Here is an 8,977-nt window from a genome sequence, read left to right as displayed (position 1 = left end):
AAGAGGAGGAGGAGGAGTAGGAGAAGGCGGGAGAAGACCCCGTCAGGGATTAACCAGCCAGCTGCTCCCTCAGGGACCAGACCTGAGCGACACTTTTATTCTGATAGGAAGAGCAGCTCGAGAGAGCAGCGAAGAAGAAACAGAAAGAATAACTGAAAGAAGTTGAGGGATAACAGAAGGACAACTGGGATGGGATAAAATTTAATTTAAGGTGTTCATTTAGCTAGCAGACATGGCCGGAGGCCATCCAGTGTCAGGGCCAGGAGTTTCAGATTCAAGACAGCACACTTTGAATGTAACTGAGAAAATTAGCTAAATAAAGCAACAAATCAAGTCTTAGTGACCCCGTAGTTTCCTTTTTCTTTTCGGCATGCTTATTATCACTCACTTTAGGACAACAAACTACCTGTCTATGGTAGTTTGTATGGTCAGGAACCTTCACCTGAGCACTTGTTGTCTCATTGGTCACCATCTTTGACCCTTTGCATTAGTCTTCTGTCAGAATCACAGGCATTGTAATTTAGTGAAAACACACAGAGCACCAACTAATACAGAACATTAACCGTTGATCTAATATTTCAATATTTTCTGTCCCCTAAAGCAGTAAACCTCCTTTTTTGGTAACTTTTACAGAAAGGAGAGAAGAAATGATCGATCCAAGCATTTGATTAGACACAGATTTTTATGCTAGATGCCTTTCTTGATGTAATGCTGCTTTGGTTCAACACTAGGGGTACACAAGCTAGAAAAGTAGCAATAAAACACAATGGAAATGTCTCAATATGCACACAAAACTATGGAATCTATCTTTTAGCATTGATAACTTTTTTGCTTTTGTTTGTTTTTCGCCATACATCCGTAAAAAAAATGTGCTATTATCTCAAAATGTGTCATTATGTCAACCTTCTACAGGAGCCCTGCTGACAGGCTGAATGACAGTTTGGTATGGGAGTTGCTCTTCCAACAGCCAAAATCACTACAGATTGTGGTAGAGGTGGCAGAGGACATATTTTTAAGAGCCTTCCTGCCATTAAGATCCTCTACCTCCAGTGGTGCTTACGTAAGACCCACAGTATTATTGGGTATCATAGCCATCCAGTACACCAGCTATTCTCCTGGTTACTGTCAGGTACACGATACAGGAGTGTGGCTGCAGGGATTACCAGATTAAAGAGCGATTTTTATTGTCAAGCCATCGGACTCCTCACCTGCAACACCTGACACCTGACTGCTGCTTACAACTGTCAGATCTCTCATGTGCAACATGCTGCTTAGCACTGACCTCCCACCTTATCTACATGTGAATATTCAACAATGTTTATTCATTTCTTAGTTTTTTTTTTTTTTTTAAAAGCCTTACTTATCATTTTTTTTGCTACTTTTTTTATCTTGTGAAATTTTCAGATTTTGAATGTTTTGTTTTGTCTTTCATCTCGCCAAACATGTTTCGTTGTAATGTTGACCCTGTGTGAACTTACATACTCAAACAGGAACAAAGTTTCAGGTTAGATATCTCAATTTTGTATTATCTGAAAGTTTCTACTTACTCAGAAGTTTGAGCCATCCATCCATTCGCTTCCATTTATCCTTTTCAGGCTCGCGGGGGGCGCTGGAGCCTATACCAGCTGTCATAGAGTACACCCTGGACAGGTTGCCAGTCTGTCGCAGGGCTAACACACAGAGACAGACAACCATTCCCGCTCATATTCACTCCCACGGGCAATTTGGATTAATCAGTTAACCCATCCCCACAAACTGTGGAAGGAAGCCGGAGTACCCAGAGGGAACCCACGCAAAGAAGAGGGGAACATGCAAACTTCACACAGAAAGGCCCCGGCCTGATGGTGGAATTGAACTCAGGACCTTCTTGCTGTGCAGCAACAGTGCTAACCACCATGCCACCGTGCTGCCAAGCTTGAGCCAGTCAGTTGAAAGTTTTTAAATGTGAAACTTGAAGTTTTGAGATGATAACGTAGCTCTTCCTGATGGGTTTTTTTCAGTGGTGGATACAAACCTTTATATAAAACTGTGCTACTATTGGCAAATTGTTTCGTTTTTTTCTTTTTGGAAACCTCCTAAAATTAAAGTTTGATTAAAACCTTGTTCTGTAAACCACTATGATTGTGTACAAGGGAAAACATACGAGGATTGTCTCTTTGACCAGCAAATTATAGACCTAACCCTCTGCCTGAATAATGCCATTTTTTGTGCCACCATTATTGTGAAACAGTAAAAAATAAGTTATATATGAGTTATAAATAAAAAATATTACTTCCAAAAAATGTATTTTGCATTTATTAGCAAGTTATTAAATGCACTTGCACTGGTGATAAATTGTGAATCATTTTATTAAAATTAGATAATATAAGATGCATTTGGCACCATTACTGAAACTCTCCATACAACAGTGTCTCTAGCGTTATGTACCAAGTTTAGTTTTACTGAATGTGTCATGTGTGGCAGAGAAATGTGTCCCTATAGACCGCAGAGACAGAATGAATGTGGTCATGGTTTACAGCCCACAGAAGCTGTACATCTCTTTACAATGAGCCACTAGTATTGATATCTCCATCAGCTCGATGAGACAGCAGGCAGCTCAGATGCATCCCTCATGTTCATGTGGCACGAGACCTGAACCCATGCAACAGGAAATATTAACATGCTACCGTAGCATCATCCAAAAGATTGAAATTTAAAAACCCTTGAAGAAAACCTCCTACAAGATCATAAAGTATGAAGATACAGCAGAGAGTTTTTCTTCCTTTCCTTCTTCTCTGCCTCTCTGTCTTTCTTTCTCCATATGGCAGCCATTTGTCTGGAGGAGGTCTGTCAGACATAAATAATAGGTTATGAAAAAACAGACGGAGGGAGGGGGGGGGGACGCTTGCTTTCTTCCTGAGGGACGGGATCTCTAGAGGGCTGGTGTCCTTCATGGCAAAACAAGGAAAAAGTGAGACAGAGGGAGCGAGAGAGAGTGAGAATGAGGGGGACTGAAGGAGAAACTGAAAGAGAGGGAGAAAAAGCAAACTTAGAGCAAGGAAAGTTGACCGGCAGAGCCTCGCATATTTGAGCTATGAGTTTCCGCACTAAAACATGATGAAGTTTGATTAATTGACCAATCAGTGCAGCAGGAAGGAAGACGAAGAGCCAGGAAGAAAGAGAACGTGAGGGAAAGACGGAGAAGAGAAGGGGGAAAGGGAGATGAAGTGCAAGGCAAAGAACATTAAGGCCTTCTCAAGTTTGTGTGCGTTGATTTTCATCTGAAACCAATTAGTTCCAAACCACGAAGACAACACCAAGCCTAGTTTTTAAAAACATCCTCTCTCTTTCCCCTCATCTTCCCCCCTCCTGTCCATTCATGTGTCAGGCTCTGCAGCTCTCTGCTGGGTCTAGACTCCTTTGTGTGTATGCATGCAAGCATATGAGTGCGTGTGCATGTGTGTGTGTGTGCGCACTTAAAGGCATTGTGATTAACATTCGCCCCAATTCGCTGAGGGACACGCATTCTAAGCCCTTCCTTCCTGCTCCGAGTGGAATTCTCATTAGCTGATAACTACTTTTCAAGAGACTGCTGCATTCCTCTGCTCGATACCAGAGGCCTTACACACACACACATGCATGCACGCACACACTCGTGCATGTACACAGACAAACGCAGGCACAAATGCACAGGCAAAATCATAGATACAAACAAGCATTCTCACTGGCAGGGAAAACCACAAATGGAACACTCTGATTTTGGACCTTTTCCCCCTGTTTTCATTTTGAAAAGTTTCATGGCTGAAACAACTCTCATACCTGCACTACCAAAAGTTTCCGCAACCACAGACAGGTAGACAGGCAATAAAAATTTCTGATACCTTGCTTCCTGCATTATTCTGTCTTCCAGAGACTGAGGACCAAAGCACTTTCCTTATTAGATTCAAGCCAGAAGTTTATGGTATCTGTTACCAAATGCTCTCCAGCATCTTTCACTCACTTCCCAGGACAATGACGCTGTCAAACAGTGAAATATATAAAGAGAGGTGAAGGTGTCTGTTTTTAAGTGGGAGCAGACAGAGGGGTTGGGTTGGGGGGGGTAGACGGCGACACCTGGCGCTCTGTTTTCTCATCATCATCACACCTCATTTGGATTCATCCTATTGTGAACTTTTGGCAGAGTTGTAGACATTGACTACAGCCAGAGGACATTTATAGTTCCTTTGGGGGCATGGAACCTGTTAATGGGGAAAAGAAATATTGTTATATGTCAGAAGGATTTAAAAAATAAACATATTAGAAAGGATTTGGGACGACATCCATGAAAAAAGAGCAAAAATGAAAGTTCTCTAATCAGCCAAGTCTGGCAACACTGTTACAGTGCAAAAGGTAGCCTGTGAGCGATTAGTCAACAAATGACCAGCTGTCTCATATTCTTCTATATGTAAACTCACCTCCTTTGCCTCTCCATCTGCCTCTCTGCTTACAATAACAATGGCGTGGACTGTTTTGCTTTGCGACATTCAACTCTGTCTAAAAAAACGTCGCGATTTCTCGGGTGCTCAAAGTGCGCCGCAGGCTCGATTTTTCACGTCAACGAATGGGGCTATTAATTTATAATGTGTAATGCAGAGCGGCCTGGTTGTTGTAGAGGAGGAGTGCGCATCAGAAGTAATGGAGAAAGGGAGACTGAAGGGAGGTCACCTTTAAATCCTAAATTCTAAAAAGATTTTTGTGCAGGATCACTGGGGCAAGACACATAATGCAAGTAAGCACTATTTAAATGATGCAAACACAGCAGGGCGTAAGGGCACAGCAGAAACAAGACACAAGTCATGAATCAAAGCATGTTTGTACTGTCCAGTTCCACAAAGGTTCAGAAATCCTGTTAGTTCACAAAAAGGTGGCCACAATGTTGCCTTGCATGTGCCTGTAACTCCTCTTTTCCGCTTGTCAGCTAGAGGAAATCTAAAGTTGTTGCTTTTTTCTGTTAGTATTTCATCGCTCGCAAGCCGCAATTTGTCTCTGTGCTTCCTCTTGTCTACCTGTTGGACCATGCTCTGTTATAGGCCAGTATTGCCACCTACTTTGCTCTCACTCAGCCATTTGTCTGGCTCCTTCCCCTCCCCAGGAACACTTCCCCTTAGCCTGTAAAATGATCACCGGATGGCTACTTGATTTGCCTCTCTTTCTCTCTGTCTGCTCTTCTTTCTCCCCCTTCCTCTCATCTCCTCTTATTTTCACTCTCTCTACTGGCCTCCCGCTCGCCCACCCCTTTATAACCTTAAGTCTCGTGGTCCTTCCTCTCATTTCTCTTCCTCTATCATTTTGTTCTTCTTCCGTTGCTCCTTTCCTCTCTAAAATGGATGCTGTTCCCTGGGGAGTGGTCAGCAGAGAACAGAGGAAGTAGGAGGAACTTACTGTAGAGCTAAAAACTGATGCTCCTTAAATGAAGGCTGTTAATTCAAGGAGGTATTACGTGTTGGCAGTTGAGGTAGATGAGACAGGCACTCAAAAGGTCCTAAAAGGATTTCCTGTCTTAATTAAAACTGATTAACACAGTTTGTCATATTCAGCTTGATTACCACACTTGGAAAGCTAGGTCTCATGGTTTCTTTAGTGCTCCACATTACCTGCAAACTTACTGCACAAACATTTTGGGCTATTTTCAGCTAAAATATGGAAAAGCATCTACTTGTTATACTAAAAGTTTTGGACTATATGTTGCCAGATTTTAAAGTGAGCAGAACACCAGCCGAAAACAGGAGCAGCTTGCTTTACACAGTCAATAACCTGTAGATCAAACAATCACGACATGGTGTGTGGTTGCATTATAGTCAGGGTACAAGGAGTCCCTTTGCCACAAACTGCATGCTGTTCCAGCTCTGCACCATTCCTGAGTTTGTTTCCCTGCTGTTGTTGCGTGATCAGACAGTCTCAGAGGCCCCTGGTTGCACTGGCTGACTCCACTCCTTTTCAATGGGGTCTTCCGCTGTCATAGTCACAGCCGTGGCCCTGAATTCCCATTCCCGTACACACATAAACGGCCCCTTCCAATCCACCCATATGTGCGCGCACACTCACAGACATCAGGGGTGGTGGTGGAGGCTGAAGCCGGAGGTGGGGAGCGCATGGGGATAGCCCCAACCGGAGGCACGCTTCTAGACTTGTGGATGAGGCAGAAAAGCCATTATGAACTGTTATGGTTGGCTGATCGCTCCCTTTCAGCTGCTGAGCTGCAAACAAAAGCGCCAGGCAGAAGCTAAAATAATGGATCTCTTTTCGGCACGCCCCCTCCGGAGCGTATCTGACTTTGTGTGATCACAGATGCATGTTGAGAGGTGGAGGGGAGTGTGCGTTTGTTTGCATCTATAAGTGCACGTTCTCGGAGAAAGCATGCGAAAGTAGAAACGTCATTTTTAGCAACCCATTCAAAGGCCGGGCTGTTTTCTTGAATGGGTTCATAAATAATAGACTTTCATTGACCAAAAATGTTCACGAGGGGTGATGTTCCAAAGGTATTAGTATGATCCTCAGGTGTTACCAGGGAAACAAGGCTATTTTTAGTAAAACACACACACACATATTGAAACACACAAAAACATGGATGCATAAATGTGGATACAAACTCCCACACGGACATGGAAAGAGCCACATCATAGTGAGTAAGACGGTGTACAGCCCTGCTTGCTTAGATTGCAATTGTGATATTAAATATCATCACCCACACAAAGAAAAAGCTCAGCAGTGATGGTTGAACTCATTGTCATACTATTCTTTTACTACTAGGAAGAAAATGTGGGTTTGAAAATTATGCGGCTTGTCTGATTTACAGGCAGTCCTCAAAATATGTTTGCAGTTACCACTGTGTAAACAGCCTGCTTATTTTGAAAGGGTATTACTAGCACAGCACAATGGTAGTGGCACATCAGCTCCTGTTATGTCATTGCTTTCTGTGACATTGAGAGGAGTTACAGCTATCTATCCATGCACTGGTCTATAAATAGACCTGGAGCCATTTATACACCAATGCCACTCTGTGATGCTTTAATGCTGCTTTTTCAAAATAGGATTATGTCTCAGTGTTATTCTTTTATATTTCTTTACATTGCTGTTTTACAGAGATTTACAAGAAAAGGAAAATGTGTATTATTAGAAAACATACAAGTAGAGATAATATATTTACTTTTTTTTTTTAACAAAAAGAAGATGACTCCAGCACTCATACACTAGCATCTACTGACTATGAGTTTCTTCAAATAGGCACATGCTGAAACCCTCGCCCACTGTTTTCTTCTTGAACCCATCATCGTAGACGTCATCTTGTATTCTGTTTCCCTGAGCGTATGCATATCTGCTCTCTATATGGAGACCAAACTTGCCACAATTGACCTCAGACTTGATGCGTGTGAAATTCTGTGTGTTGCACAACTACTAAGCAAACATCTGCTTCCTCCGTGAGGTTTGAAACAAAACATTCAAACACTTAAAAGGGCACGCAGAGTACACTCTCCACCATAGCCAGCCCATTATATTTCAGTGATTTGGAGCTTAGCTGGAACTTTCCTTGCCCGTACTCCACCCCACCAATCACATTTCATGAAATTCGGCCTGTTGATTTTTCCATTATTTTGCTGACAGCCAAGCAGATTAGCAGAATGATTGAATATCTTATATGCTGTCAGTACAGAGTGGATTTTTTTTTGTTGTGGAAAAGCTAATCTACTGTATACTGAATGCACTCCCTAACAGTTGGCTACACTTTAATGTCTTGTGAAAATGATTGTTTTGGCTTAAGGCAGACACCAGACTATAACCTGTGTTATAGGTTATATCTCCACCTGGACTTTGTATTTGGGAGCTGCCAGGTTAGAGGCTGTTTAATGTCTGATCTGACTAAAGTTCAGTAGTGAAGACATGTTTTCTTTGTTCACAGATACCAATAACTTGATTGGCATAGATTCTCAGAATCAAAAAAGTGCCTGCCTTAGTTTGATTGATGTCATGTTATATGTGCAGAATTTCCTAGTATGAAGAAATGAAAAATACTGTGCAAGTATAATGAAAAACCCTTCCCCTCTATCATTCATTAGCCTAACCGCTTGTTTTATTTGTACAAAGATTCCTGTAGCAGCTCAACTTTTATCTGAATGGAAACATCGGAGGTGCTGTCAGTGCTGTTTATGACGCCCATTCACACCACAGTTACAAAACTCCTGTAATCAAACTCACAAATCTGTGTGTTTTATAAAGCTACAGCGAAACGGTAACTTTCCCTCCTGCTAGATTTGCTAAACTGAATAAAAAAAGATGAGATCACAGAGTTTAAGGGGTCTTTTTTTTTCTCTCGTGAAAATACAGTTGAATAACATTTTCTTACAGTTAACAGGCAAATTTCTGAGTAGAGTTGATAGAAGTCATTTGTTATCTGGGTTGTTTGGACTTGAGTGATATTATAGCACAGACCAAGCTCTTTACACTTTTCCCACCCACCAAGAAAGCTGCACTGACTCAGTCAAAATGTTTTTTCCTCTCATTGTGCCTGATTCAAACAGAGTCACAAACGCACAATTGACTGTTTCTGATGAATTTTCCAGTGATCTATTTCTGCCCAAATGACGTTAATCAAAGATATTTTTATCCTGTTAATGTCTTCCAAGTATTAGGCGTGTATATATGCATTTATTTAATTTCATATTAATAATAACTTTTGGAAATCCTCTGTTTATCGAGTAAACAAGGTGTTTTTACACTTTACCCAGTTTGCTGCTCATAATTTTTCTTCATCTCTGTCTTAAAGCCTTTTATTTGGGCATTTATTTATCTATTTTTAACATCAACTGGAGATGTTCACAGCAGTACCAAAGTACAAAAAACTTCTTTTCAACTAAAAAAATTCCAATTTCTAAGTTTTGAGAAAAGCATTTGACCTTCTAAGAAATCTTTTTCGGGTTCAAGGGGAAGGGAAGTGCTAGAGATCTCTTTTTCTGAGGACTTA

This window comes from Rhamphochromis sp. 'chilingali', assembly GCF_963969265.1.
Source record: "Rhamphochromis sp. 'chilingali' genome assembly, chromosome: 19".
NCBI lineage: Eukaryota > Metazoa > Chordata > Actinopteri > Cichliformes > Cichlidae > Rhamphochromis > Rhamphochromis sp. 'chilingali'.
This window is presented reverse-complemented; position numbering follows the sequence as displayed.